Here is a 14,378-nt window from a genome sequence, read left to right as displayed (position 1 = left end):
AGCCCCGCCCGACCCCACCCGAGACTCACCGAGCCCCGCCCGAGCCCACCTGAGTCCTGACAGGCCCCCCCCTCCCGAGCTCCTGGGGCTCCCTCTGCACCTGCCAGGTGGCTCTGCCTGCCCCTCCCTCCAGGGCCGCCGGCTTCCCCGGCCCTCCTGCCTCTGTTCACCCTTCCCTGACTTCCTTCGTCCGTATCTCTTCTCCTGAGCAGCAGCAGGTCTTCCCGCAGCATGGCTGAGAAAGGCACGTCCTCAAACTGTGCTTTGCCCCGTACTCAGCCTTCCGCTCACAGTGTTTGGTGCCGGGTCTCAACTCCCTGGCTCCGCGTCCGTGCTGACCACTGGGAAAGCCATTCATGGGGCTCCAGCCTCGTGCACATCACTCACCTGGCACAGGCCCTGCCTCCTAACGGCAGCACGCGGGGGTGCAGGGGTTCAACACGTGCGTTCTGGGGACACCGACACAGACTGAAGCAGCCTCAAGCACTGTGGGCCCAGGACGCTGCAATCAATCTTCACCGGATGTTTTGGGGAGGGAGGAAGATGTGTGGGGTGCATGAGGCAAGACAAAGGGCCATGTGGGTTTGGGGGTCCTGCTTGGCCCAGCACGGCAGGCACAGAGGGGCCCAGCAGTGGTGAGCACCCTCCAGCACTCACCTCAACGTTCTCCACCAAACTGGGGATGCTTCCAGGGCCCCCACCACAGCAGGGGGTAGCGGGGCCCATAAAGCGTATTTTCCAAGTAGAGCCCTGAGCCCAGCCCGCCTGGAATCCTGACCCAGAGGAACTGGGAAGACAATGAAATGAGTCGTTGTTTACGCCATTAAGTTTGAGGGTGATTTGTTCCGAAGCATCTGCTAACTGGGACACCTCGGGTTATAAAAACGAGAAGCAGGAACTGCTCCAGTCCGCTGGGACCTCGGCACCCACCGCCTCCCGGGGGATTTGAGCCTCGAGTGGATCCTCCCCAGACCCACTTCCAGCGGCAGCCTAAGCCAGCACCCTCACGTTTTCAGATGTGCATGCCCTGCTCCTGGCAGGGGCACCCACTTCTCACTTGCGAGTCTCCAGCCCCAGCCAGGAGGTCGGCACAGGCAGGGCAGGAGCCTGGAAGGGCAGGGAGCAGGTGTGCTCAGCCACAGAACCAAGACAGGGCCCCAGGGTGCAGAGTCATTAGGGACTCCGGAGGACAAATCCACCGTGAGTCACCGGGGGTGGCTGTGAGAAAACACCACAGCCTGGGGCTTCAGCACCCACATGGATTCCTAGATTCTCCACAGTCCTGGACGCTGAGTCCAAGGTCAGGGAGGGCAGGGCTGGTCCCTGAGACACTCCTTGGCTCCCAGACACCGTCTCCTCCCTGTGTCCTCACAGGGCCAGCACTCTGTGTGTCTGTGTCCTCATCCCCTCCTCTTACAAGGATACCAGGCAGACCCGGTCCCAACCACCCCGCTGACCTTTACCTCTCAGTCTCTGAAGGTGTTCTAAGCACTGCAACTGACGTACTGAAGGTGCATCCCATGACCTTTTAACTCCACACCTCTTGTAAGACCCTGTCTCCTTTGAAGACCTAAGTCGCACTTGGAGGTTCTAGGGGTTAGGGCATCAACATATGAATTTTGGGGGACACACTTCAGCCTGACACCATCCCCCACTGCACACACCTCGTCCACCTCAAGGAGAGGCACCTGCTCCCAGGCAGGGCTGAGTCAGCTCAGGGCACCTTTGCTGTCCTGCTCCTCGAGATGGGAGGGCAAACCCCAGCCCGCCCGGCCTCCCAGCCCACAGTGTGAAAACCAGGCACCTGTGAGGCAGAGCCTGGTTCCACACAGAGGAGTGTGAGGGAGGCCATGGCAGGTACAGAGGGGACCCCAAAGATGACAAAGGGAGATGTTTCCAGGGCCCCTGCTGCTAGGGCAATCTCCTCCCCATACTCCACCCTCTGTAGCAGTGGAGTCTTCCGGGAGGGATGGGGCAGCCGAAACGGACCTGGGAATTCAGTGACCCAGCCCGCCCCAACAAGTGGGAACCACGAGAGCGAGCAGAGGGGCACACATTCTGGGGGAGCTGTGGCACCGTGCCTTTCTGCGGGGACCATCTGTTCCAGGCCCATCCAGTCCTCGTGGCCACACTGGCTCACTCTGGCAGGCCCGTGACGCACGGAGCCTCTCGCTCCTATCGAAAGGTCTTCCCAGGAGGTGCCAGAACTGTTTCATGCCCCTCGGCTCGCTGTCCTCCCAGCATGTGAGTGGTGCGAAGAGTGCGCAGCTTTGGGCCCGAGGGAGGCTGCCAAGCCATCGACCCCCTCCGCCTCCACCACTGCCAACACGTCCCCACCTGTCACTTTTTAGAAAGGCCTGCAGGAACACATGTGCTTGCTGACCCCTGAGAAGGCATGTGAGAGTCTGCAGAGAACCCCCCTCAGGAGAGCAGGCACATGCCACCTGCACCAGCAGGCAGATGCCACAGTCTCCTTGGCCACCACGTGGTCAGCACCAGGCTGGCCTTGGGGTCTGCATGTGGGTGGGGCCTGCTGCTGCCCTCCCAGGCCCATCTCCTCAGGGAATGTTGAGGATGAATAAACCAGCACACAAGTGGCCACAGAGACAGTGAGACTGCATCAGAGAAAACTGCGGAACAAGTGACACTCCGCATGCAGGCAGCAGGCAGGGGTCACACAGTGGAGGCTGCAGAGCACAGAAAGAAGCTGAACAGGAGCCGGGCCACCGGGTGAAGTCCTTCAAATGCCGACTGCAATGCAGTTCTCCAATCCTGTGGAGGCGGGCCAGGGACACCCCTTCCAGAACACAGCAGAAGTCGGCGGGGCGGGGCAGGGGCGGGGGAGGCCTCCCAGCAGAGAGCATCTAAGACCTGGAAATGCCCCAGAACATCACATTTCAAAATCTTTCTGGGGAGAAGGTAAGTGGAATCCCAAAAGGCTGAGACCATGGAGAAGCGTAAATCCAGCCCGGCACGGCAGGGCTTCGCACCGTTTGTAGAGGTCCTATTGGTCCCTGCTGGCCAGGATCCCGAACACTACACTGACCAGCTGCAGGATGGAGCCTGGGGCTGTGTGAGACAGAAAGTCAGAGCAGAAGCCCTGCAGGAAGCCAGGAGCCCAAAAGAGGGGCCCTCAAGAGTGAGCCAGGGACACCCGCCGGTCACAGGGAAGTGACAGAGACATTTGCTGCATGAGCCCCCGCTCTGAAAAGAGGAGCAAATAAGAGAAAAAGTCTCTGAGAATTTCTACCACAGGCCATTCTCAAGTGGGTTCAAGGTTCAAAGCATCTACACCCACAAAATACACTTTCAAGTGGGCTGCTCGGGTCCTGGCAAAGGCAAACACAAAGCCTCCGCAGGGATCCACCCTCAGACCCCTGAGCGTCCCACCCATACGAACGTGACTTCGCAACACAGAGGCACCACACGCAGCAGGAAGCAGGCACCATGGGCAAGAGTCAGCAGAAACAACGAAGTGTACAATCACTCATGACACTGCGAACAGAGGGCTCGTCCAAGGCACAGTATGAAGTGATGATGGCTAATTATGGTCCCAGACTGACAGAGGAACACGATGTTGCCAAAAATGAAACAAGTTAAAATATGACCACTGAAATTAGAAACATAATACTGAATAGCAAATTCAACACACTTAAAGATAATTCAGAGACAGAATCATAAATCCGATAATGTTTCACAGAAAGCTAAAGAGATAGAAAATGAAAGAAACATAAAAGGACACAGAAGAGAGAACGAACAGGCTTCATGTTTATGCAATGAATATTCTAGAAAGAGAGAATAAAGAGTGCAGGAGAGGTCACATTCAAGGAGATGTCAGGTGAGGATTTTCCAGACATAAATCCTCACATTCAGAAGGCCCAGTGAATCCCAACAGGAGAAATCACAAGAAACCCACTTTGGAGAGTAATGGTGAAACTTCAGAAAAACAAAGAAGGTGCTGAGTCTCAGGAGAGAAAGGCAGACCACCCAAAAAAGAGCAGCAGTGGCCGAGCAAGGCCGCTCACGCCTGTAATCCAGCACTTTGGGAGGCTGAGGTGGGTGGATCACCTGAGGTCAGGAGTTCAAGACCAGCCTGGGCAACATGAGAAACCCCATCTCTACTCAAAATACAAAGATTAGCTGGGCATGGTGGCACACGCCGGTAATCCAGCTGCTCAGGAGGCTGAGGCAGGAGAATCCCTTGAACCCAGGAGTTCAGAGGTTGCAGGGAGCTGAGATTGTGCCATTGCACTTCAGCCTGGGCAACAAGAGCAAAATTCTATAAAACAAAACAAACAAAAAAAAAAACAACAAGGCTGAGAGCCAACTTCCTTATGACACTGGATGCCAGGAGGCACAAGTAATAGCTCAAAGCACTTGGGGAAAATAGTGTCAACTTGGACTTGATGTTATCAGCAAAACTATCTTTTAAGAATAAGAGGAAAATACAGATTACGTCCAGACAAAGAAAAACCAACACGGTTTACCATAAACACATCTCAGTAAAGGACCGTTAGAAAAGCAGAAGGAATCTAAAGATGGAAAATAATCCCAGAAGGAAAGTTTGAGACACAAAAGGAGATACTGAAGCAAGGGAACTGTGAGCATGAGTGACGCTGAACTCACTGTGGCAGTGACCAACCCTAAGGCAAATCACGGTGACAGTGCCACCTGTGCAGTGAGGAAAACAAGGCACAGCAAATGACTGAGTCGTTCGAGAGCAAACTGCCTGAGTTTCAGAAACTCTGGATGTTTGAGAAAAATTAAAAGAGACTGAAGACACTGAATAGCTTTAGAATTTATTTTAAGAGAGGGGTCTTGCTGTGTTGCCCAGGCTGCAGCACAGTGGCACAACCTTGAATTCCTGGGCCCAAGCAACCCTCCCACCTCAGCCTCCTGAGTAGCTAGCACGATGGGGACACGCCACCACACTCAACTATGTTCCCTCCCTCACAAATGTTGTGGAGACAGGGTCTCACTGTGTTGCCCAGGCTGGCCTCGAAATCCTGGCTTCAAGTGATCCCCCCACCTCAGCCTCCCAAAGTGCTAGGATTACAGGTGTGAGGCATTGCTCCTGCCTCTTTACACTCTGATACAAACAGTAGATTAAAGTTTCGAGATTTCCCCCTAAACAATAGGAATATAGAGTATGTACATTATGTGTGAAATATTAGAGTAATTGTTTCCAAGTTAAAATACGTCATTTGTAAATAAGAGTTACGGGCGCAGATTCGAGGGCTACTCTGTGTAAAGCCCCTCATGTGATTTTAAGTACCAGACACTCAGATAGCACTTAAGATGTAGGGATTTGTTCTTTTTGCGGCCAAAAAGCATTTTGTCTTGTTTTTAGTTGATGTAACAGGAGTGATATGGTTTGGCTCTGTGGCCCCCCCAATCTCATCTTGTAGCTCCCATAATTTCCACTTGTGGGAGGGAACCAGTGGGAGATGACTGAATAATGGGTGGGGTAAAGGAGTGAAAGTGGGATAAACAGAAGGAATGAATCAGCCAAAAGAAGGGGTAAGAGGGGAGAGAAAAACAACAGAAGAACAAATTAGAAACCACCACATAGAAAGGTGTAAACAATCCGAATGTATCAGAAATCACAATACATCTAAATAGATACAACTTCCAATCGAAGGCAAATCAGGAGATGGTGTTGTTTTGAGGTTGTTACGTGCTGCCCACGGGAGGGTCGCTGCACAGTCACCACCAGAGGCGATGAACAGGCGGTGGGGCGGGGGAGGGGGTCCTGCCCGACTGCCCATTGTGCGATTCAGCTGGGCATGGGGACTTCGGGATTTTTCAGGAGGGGAGCTCCTTCATGGCCTCTACCTTGAAGGAGACAATGAAACTTATGCAACTCCGGGGAGTGGGGGTGCTTGGATTGTTACAAACAAAGGATTGAACAACAGTTTCCGTGGGTCATGACTAAATTGTCTGCTTGGAGCATCATCAGGCCAAAGGCAAGGCGGTGGCCAGGCTGAGGTCTTGCCTGAGGGTGCTGGGGGGCAGCAGTGACCGGGCTCCCTGAGGTCATTGGCAGAAGCCAGCTTTAAGAGATTCTCCCACCTGTCTCCTGAGTAGCTGGGATTACAGGCATGCGCCACCACGCCCGGCTAATTTTGTATTTTTAGTAGAGACAGGGTTTTTCCATGTGGGTCAGGCTTGTCTCAAACTCTCGACGTCAAGTGATCCGCCCACTTTGGCCTCCCAAAGTGCTGGGATTACAGGCGTGAGCCACCATGCCCAGCTACAAATAACACTTTTATAATCATTCAATGATTCCATGGAATGCAAGGCGTGTGCAAGCCTACACCAGTGTCATGCTGGTGAGTTACAGAGGGCTGCCTTACCTTTAGGCTTACCTTTAAGGCTTCTGGTTGTTTGTGTCAAGGAATATAAATACTACTTTCTGATGACGACATTGCCATTGGCATTTGCCATGATGTATCCATGAGATAGGACTGTTACAGCACTGAGTGGCTGGGCTGGAGACCCTCTCTAAAGCCATACCATCAGGACTCACCCAGCATGACCCCATGGGCATCATCCACAGATACAAGGTGCCTTCCCATGCTCCCAGCAGGTCCCTCAACCATCTCCCCCGACATGGAACAGAACGCAACTCAGAAAAGCTGAACTGGCAACATCTGCCTTAAAAAAAGCAGGAAGGCAAAAAGCACTGTCAAACCCCACAGCAGCACAGAATTACCTCCAGCAGCAGAGAGGTTGGCTGCGGCCGGCTGAGGCTGTCCTGTCCACCTCATTACCCTCACCATTAGTGGGAGGATTAGGACTCAACTGCACATCCAGAGTTTCTGTAAATAACCCATTTCTGTTTGAAGTGGATTCCCCAGCCATTAATTCAGGGAGGGCCCACACCGAGTGCTGCAGTTACTTTGCTTTGTGACTTAATGTCCCATAAGCTCAAACTTGTCGCCAGGCTAGACACAGAGGACGTTTACCTCACCTTCTCAACTGGCTGTCCTAAAACACCTGCTCCTGAGGGTGCTGGTGGCTGGTAAGGGTCAGTGGTTTGGGGGTGTTGCACTACTGCTTGCCCCATTTTTCTCCCCCGTCTGCCCCTCGCACACCCCCTTATGGCCACGCCAGGTCACACTGCTCTAGCAAGACCTGAGCCTCCTCGTGCGGGGAAGGGCACAAAATCTGGCCACTGTTCCCTATGCTCACATCCATGGGAGATGGACTCCACTGCCTCGCATGGTGTCAGGTCAGATAAGCCCCTGGTTTCAGGAATCCTCAGAGCCAGTGTGTGCAGATGGCCGCAGGATTCTTTTCTCCTACTGAACAATGGTATTTTACAGTACCAGTGACACCATCACAATGAAGACGACGTCAGTGCACAACACCAAGGCTGGAACCAGGAACCAGTTCCGCACCTCGGATCACTCCTGTAGGGGTTTTGAGGTTCTGCCCGGAGAGGACTTGGGGTACTGACCTGGGCATCAGGGGTTTGAAACCCAGCAGGGCTCTGATACCCTTGTCTGGAAATGAGTCTGAACCCGCTACCCAAACCAGCCTCCCACTGCCCCCCACAGCTGAACTTACCCACCCCACTGCCCTCCCCACCTCCCACCCTCCCACAGCTGAACTTACCCACCCCACTGGCCTCCCCACCTCCCACCCTCCCACAGCTGAACTTACCCACCCCACTGGCCTCCCCACCTTCCACCCTCCCACAGCTGAACTTACCCACCCCACTGCCCTCCCCACCTCCCACCCTCCCACAGTTGAACTTACCCACCCCACTGCCCTCCCCACCTCCCACCCTCCCACAGCTGAACTTACCCACCCCACTGGCCTCCCCACCTCCCACTGCCCCCCACAGCTGAACTTACCCACCCCACTGCCCTCCCCACCTCCCACCCTCCCACAGCTGAACTTACCCACCCCACTGGCCTCCCCACCTCCCACTGCCCCCCACAGCTGAACTTACCCACCCCACTGGCCTCCCCACCTCCCACCCTCCCACAGCTGAACTTACCCACCCCACTGGCCTTCCCACCTCCCATTGCCCCCCACAGCTGAACTTACCCACCCCACTGGCCTTCCCACCTCCCATTGCCCCCCACAGCTGAACTTACCCACCCCACTGGCCTCCCCACCTCCCACCCTCCCACAGCTGAACTTACCCACCCCACTGGCCTCCCCACCTCATAGCAGCAGAGCCCCTCACGCCCACCACTAGCCCTTGACCTGCACCCAGAGCTTCACATGACTTTATCCTGAGCTTCCAGGGGACAGTGCTGGGGATGGAGATGGTGTGCGGAGCTAGAGGAAAAAGGGTTGGGAACATAGCCAGTCTACCTTTGATATTTTACCATCAAAGAGCAACCGATGACTTGTAATGACAGATCTGAGTTCAGCAGGTGTGGTGGCCCAGAAATGTACAGCAGCTGGTGCACAGGTGGGCCATCTCAGACCCTCTATCAGCAGACAACTCCCGTGCCTGCTGGCCTCCCTGGCTCTGCTGTGGTGTAGGCCAACCAGCCACTCAGGGCTCCTGCTGACCTGCCTCAACCAACCCAGTGCAGCCAGGGAGACCAGCCACATGCTCCCCCTGCCACTTCTGTGTCTGCATGAGATGTCACTCTGCAGCATGGGGATGTGGAACCCAGAGCAGCTGCTGAGGAGGCTGAGGATGCAACCCAGGGCTGCTGACTCCCTTTGGGGACAGCTTTGACCAGTGGAAAGTAGACGGCAGAAGAGAGCCAGTGGGTACATTCTGCTCCCCTCCTGTGGACTCCCTGGAGCCATCTTCCCTTGCAGCTGACCCAGAGGCATCTGCCAAGCCAGGTCACCTCAGCCCCTTGTGAAACAGTAGCCAGCACAGTGGGACTCACATCGTGTCACTGCAGGGAAACCCTTCCTTGCCTCAATCTCTCGCCCCTCACAGTCCTGGGTTCACGCTTCCCAAATAGAGCATCAAAGCTTTGTATTCTTGCCTCAGGCTCTGTTTTCTTGGTTAAGACAGATGCAAACCAAAAGGGCATAGAAACTGAAGAACAGCCATGGGGATTTCCATTTCTTACACTATTGCAGATAAGACGTCCTGAAAACCCCCCTGAATAAAACAAATAGTTGAATTCAAAGAACTTATAAAACACATCACAGATCATTCAAGAAGGCAAATAAGTCACAAGGAATGAAGAGAGGGAAATCAAGAACCCCAGGAGACAAGCCATGCCAAGGCCAGCTTTCAATCCAGGTTTTCTGCTGAACCCTGCACATACTGAGCAAGTCTGACAGTGATAGCAGGCTCAGAGAGGAAACAAGCCTGAGGATCTTCCCAAGGTGGGAGGCAGAGAAGAGCACCCTTTGTAACGCAGAAACTTCAAAGGGCAAGCGAAATATTTCATGCAATTGTACACAGACATGCAGGAAACATTCCTGTCTCAGCCCTAATATGAAACTGGTAAGAACAGATACTCCACTTGATCTTAGCCAAAAGGCCAAGACACAATTCAGCAGTAACATTGAGGAAGGACAAAAAATACTCCAAGAATTTATGAAGTCAAGGCAGACTTCAATGAAGTTGATGATCCAAATTCAGTCTAAGTTCATGTGGTCCAAATTTTAAGCTGATTTACTTACAAAAATAGTCCTATACTGGAGATACCCTTTTCCCCACCATCCAGGTGACAAGTTGAAGGAAATACAAATCTTTCTAGGGAAAATTAAGTCAAAGACTGAAAGAATTCCACCTAATATATCTACAAAGCAAATGCACAGTTTACGATCAAGAATAATAAGAACAAAGGAAACAAATTACCATAAAAGTCAATGTCTGAACAAGAGATTTATACAAAGATGAAGAGACAAACAGTGAACTGGAAAACAGATTCAAAGAAATTACCTCAGAATGTAGTCCAGAGAAACAAAGAGACAGAACACTTAAAAACAGCTGAAAAACCATGGACTGTGGAAACAGAGAACCTATCATACATGTAAGAGTTTTTGAAGGAAATAATAGAGATAACACCTGAGAGGCAATATTTGAAGAGACACTGGCTGAGAATTTTTCAGATAACTTAAAGACACTGAACAGATTCTTGAAAGATTCAGGGAACCCAATAAATCCAAAGGAGGATAAGTAAAATAAATTTACACCTAAATATGTAACAGTCAAACTGCAGAAATCAAGGAAAGAGAAAAATCTTTAAATATAGCACTAAAGAAAAAAAAAAAACAAGATTATTTACAAAGGAATGACACTTAGATTGCTGACATCTCGTTAGTATCACAGAAGCCAGAAAGTGGCATAATAATTACCTGAATGTTTATATCTAAGACTCAAGAAATTTTCAGCTATTCATTAAATAAATTTCCATGCATTTTCCCATCTCTTTTCCTTCTGGAATTCCTAAAATTTGAATATTTGTTCACTTGATGGTGTTCCATATGTCACACAGGATTTTTCTCTTTTTTGGTCTGACCAGGTTATTTCAAAAGCTTCATCTTTGGCCAGGTGTGGTGGCTCATGCCTGTAATCCCAGGACTTTGGGAGGTCAAGATGGGAGGATTGCTTGAGCCCAGGAGTTTAAGACTAGCCTTTGTAACATACTGAGGTGCCATCTCTACAAAGTTTAAAAGCTAGCCAGCTGTGGCAGGGCAGGCTCGTAGTCCCAGCTGCTCAGGAGGCTGAGATGGGAGGATTGCTTGAGCCTGGCAGGTTGAGGCTGCAGTGAGCTGTGACCATGCCATGCAGCCTGGGTGACAGAGCAACACTCTGTCTCAAAAACAAAGCAAAGCAAGACAAAACAAAACCAAAACAAAAGTGCTGGTTGCTCCATCTTCAAATTCAGAAACTCTTTCTTCTGCTTGATATAACTGCTGATTGGAGCGCTTGGTTGTATTTTTTCCTACTTAGTTCATTGAATTTTTCAATTGCAGGATTTCTGTTTGGTTCATTTTATGAAATGTATTTCTTTGTTGAATTTCTCATTCAGATCGATTGTTTTCCTGATTTTTTTGTCTTTCTGTGTTATCTTGTCTCTTGCTAAGACTTAAGATTACTATTTTGAAATTCTTTTCAGGCATTTCATAGATTTCCTTTTCTTTGGGGTCTGCTACTGGAGAATTATTGTGTTCCTTTGAGGTTGTGTTTCCTTGCTGTTTCGTGTTTCTTGTGTCCTTAGGTTGGTAACTATGTATCTGTTGTAACAGTCACTTCTAACAATTTTATGAAGTAGCTTTCTTAGGGAGAGGCTTCTTTTCCTGTCATTGTACCTATGGCGTCAGTTGGGTAGGTTACTTTGGCTTTGATTCTGAGTGCTGTGATGTAATCTCTATTATTTTTGTGGCTGTAATTAATGTCAGTAGTATCTGCAAGTTCCTTGGTAGCTTAGGCTGTGGTTGTTTCTAGAAGATGTGGTGATGCTTTGCTGGACACTGAGGTGCTGTATAAGCTAGTCCTCATTACCCTGGGTGGCATCAGTGGTGGTGGCAGCAGGCAGGGCTGGCTAGTCCTTGGGCCCCTGGATGGCATGTGCAGGCACCAGCATTGTGGAAGACATTCTTGACTTGCTCTTTTTTAGTATTTATTATTGTCCATTTTCCCAATATTTTGTTGGGGATTCCAATTATGTGTATGTTACATTTCCTTTGCCTATTACCTCATAGTATGAGGGTTTTCTTTTCTTCACATCCCTGCCAGCATTCATTATTGCCTGCCTTTTGGATAAAGGCCATTTTAACTGGGGTGAAATGATGCCTCATAGTTTCGACTTGCATTTACCTGATGAGCAATGATATTAAGCACCATTTCATATACCTGTTTGATATTTGAATGTCTTCTTTAGATAAATGTCTATCCAGATCTTTTGCCCATTTTTAAATTGGACTATTAGATTTTTTTCCTATTGAGTTGTCTGACCTCCTTTTATGTTCTGGTTATTAATCCTTTGTCCAGTGGATAGTTGGCAAACATTTTCACCCATTCTGTGGGTTGTCTCCTCACCCTCTTGACTGTATCCTTTGCTGTGCAGGAGGTTTTTAACTTGATGTGATCCCATTTGTCCATTTTTGCTTTGGATGCCTGTGCTTGTGGAATAGACTCAAGAAATTTTGCCCAGACCAATGTCCAGGAGAGTTCCTCAGTGTTTTTAGTAGCTTCATAGCTTTGAGATTTGTCTTTAATCCATATTGATTTGAGTTTTGTATATGGTGAGAGATAAGTGTCAGGTTTCATTCTTCTGCATATAGATAACTGGTTTTCTCCCAGCATCATTTATTGAAGAGATTGTCCTTTCTTCCAATGTATATTCTTGTCACCTTTGTCAAAAATGTTTACTGTCGATGGATGGATTTTTGGGTTCTCTATTTTTTTTATAATTTTTTTTTTTTAAAGATCTAAAGATCATTTTTTTTTAATGGATTCTTGCTCTGTCACACCAGGCTGGAGTGCAGTGGCATGATGTTAGGCACTATTCTAGGATACAAGCTCTTTTCCTTTAGTACTTTAAATATGTCATGCCACTCTTTCCTGGTCTGTAAGGTTTTCACTGAGAAGTCTGTTTCCAGACTTAAACCTCTGCCTCCTGGGTTCAAGCCATTCTCCTGCCTCAACCTCCCGAGTAGCTGGGATTTCAGGCACCCACCACCACAACTGGCTAATTTTTTGTATTTTTAGTAGAGATGGGGTTTCACCATGTTGATCAGGCTGGTCTCAAACTCCTGACCTCAGGTGATCCACCTGCCTCAGCCTCCCAAAGTGCTGGGATTACAGGTGTGAGTCACTGTGCCCATCCCTGGGTTCTCTATTCTGTTCCATTGGTGTGTATCTGTTTTTATGCCAGTACCATGCTGGTTTGGTTAGTACAGCTCTGTAGTATAAGCTGAATCAGGTAATGTGACTCCTCCAGTTTCATTCTTTTTTCTTAGGCTAGCTTTAACTTTTTTGGGTGTGTGTGCCTCCACATAATTTTTTTTTCTATTTCTGTGAAGAATGTCATTGGTATTTTGAGAGGGATTGCATTTAATATGTAGACTGCTTTGGGCTGTATGGGCATTTTAACAACATTGGTTCTTCCAGTCCATGAACATGAAACATCATTCCATTTGTGTGTGTGTTCTCTTCAGTTTCTGGCATCGATGTTTTATAGTCATCCCCTTCAAAATCTTTCACTTCTTTAGTTAAGTTTCTTCCTAGTTATTTTATATATGTAGCGATTGTAAATGGGATTATTTTCTTTATTTCATTTTCAGATTGCTCACTGTTGGCATACAGGAATGCTACTGATTGTTGTATGTTGATTTTGTATCCTGCAACTTTACTGAATTTATCAGTTCTAACAGTTTTTCAGTGGAGTCATTCAATTTTTCCAAATAGAAGATTCTATCCCCTGCAAACTATGATAATCTGGATGCCCTTTAGTTATTTCTCTTGTCTGACTGCTCCAGCTACGACTTCCAGTGCTATCTTGAATAGTGGTGAAAGGGGGCATCTTTGTGTTGTTTCAGATCTTAGGAGGTTTCAGTTTTTCCCCATCAGTATAATACCAGCTATGGGTCTGCTGTACATGGCTTTTTTTTTTTTTTAATCATGAAGGGATGTTGAATTTTATCAGAAACTTTTTCAGCATCAGTTGAAATGATCATATGGTTTTTGTTCTCATACAGGAGCATATTGTTTAATTTGCATATATTTGTAGAGTTTCCAAAATTCCTCATTATTGATTTATAGTTTTATTCCATTGTGGTCAGAGAAGATATTTTATATACTTTCATTTTTGGGGGAATTTTTAAAGACTTGTTTTGTGGCCTAGCATATGGTCTTGAGAATGATCCATGTGCTGAGAAAACTGTGTATTCCACAGCCATTGAATAAAATATTCTGTAACTATTAGGTCCATTTCGTCTACAGTGCAGATTAGCTCCAATGTTTCTTTGTGGATTTTCTATCTGAATGATCTATCCAATGTTGAAGGTGGAGTGTTAAGTCTTCAGTTATTCTTGTATTGGGGTCTATCTCTCTCTTCAGCTCTAATAATGTTTCATATATCTGGGTGCTTCAGTATTGGGTGCATATGTACCTAAAGCTGTTACTTCACTTTGCTGAATTGACCCCTTCATCATTATAAAATGCCCTTCTTTTTCTCTTATTACAGTGTTTGTCTTGAAATCGATATTGTCAGATATAAGTACAGGGACTCCTGCTCTATTTCGGGTTTTGCATTTGCATGGAATATCTTTTTCCATCACTTTATTTTCAGCCACTGTATGTCTTCATAGGTGAAGTGTGTTGTTTGTAGGCAACAGATTGGTTTGTTTTTTAATGTTTTCATGGGAGAATTTCACTCATTTATATTCATTGTTATTGTTAAGAAGTTAAAGACCTACTCCTGCTCTTTTAT

The 14,378-nt window shown here is 48.4% G+C and overlaps 1 pseudogene; it reads right to left on the bottom strand.

The window, feature by feature from the left end:
* Positions 1-9,372: 9,372 nt before the first annotated feature.
* LOC118150028 (U2 spliceosomal RNA) lies at positions 9,373-9,488 on the bottom strand (annotated as a pseudogene).
* Between the last annotated feature and the right edge of the window lie 4,890 nt (positions 9,489-14,378).

This window comes from Callithrix jacchus, chromosome 21 (genome assembly GCF_049354715.1).
Source record: "Callithrix jacchus isolate 240 chromosome 21, calJac240_pri, whole genome shotgun sequence".
In the NCBI taxonomy this organism is placed as follows: domain Eukaryota; kingdom Metazoa; phylum Chordata; class Mammalia; order Primates; family Cebidae; genus Callithrix; species Callithrix jacchus.
Note: the sequence above shows the minus strand (reverse complement) of the source record. Positions and strands in the feature narration are given on the sequence as shown.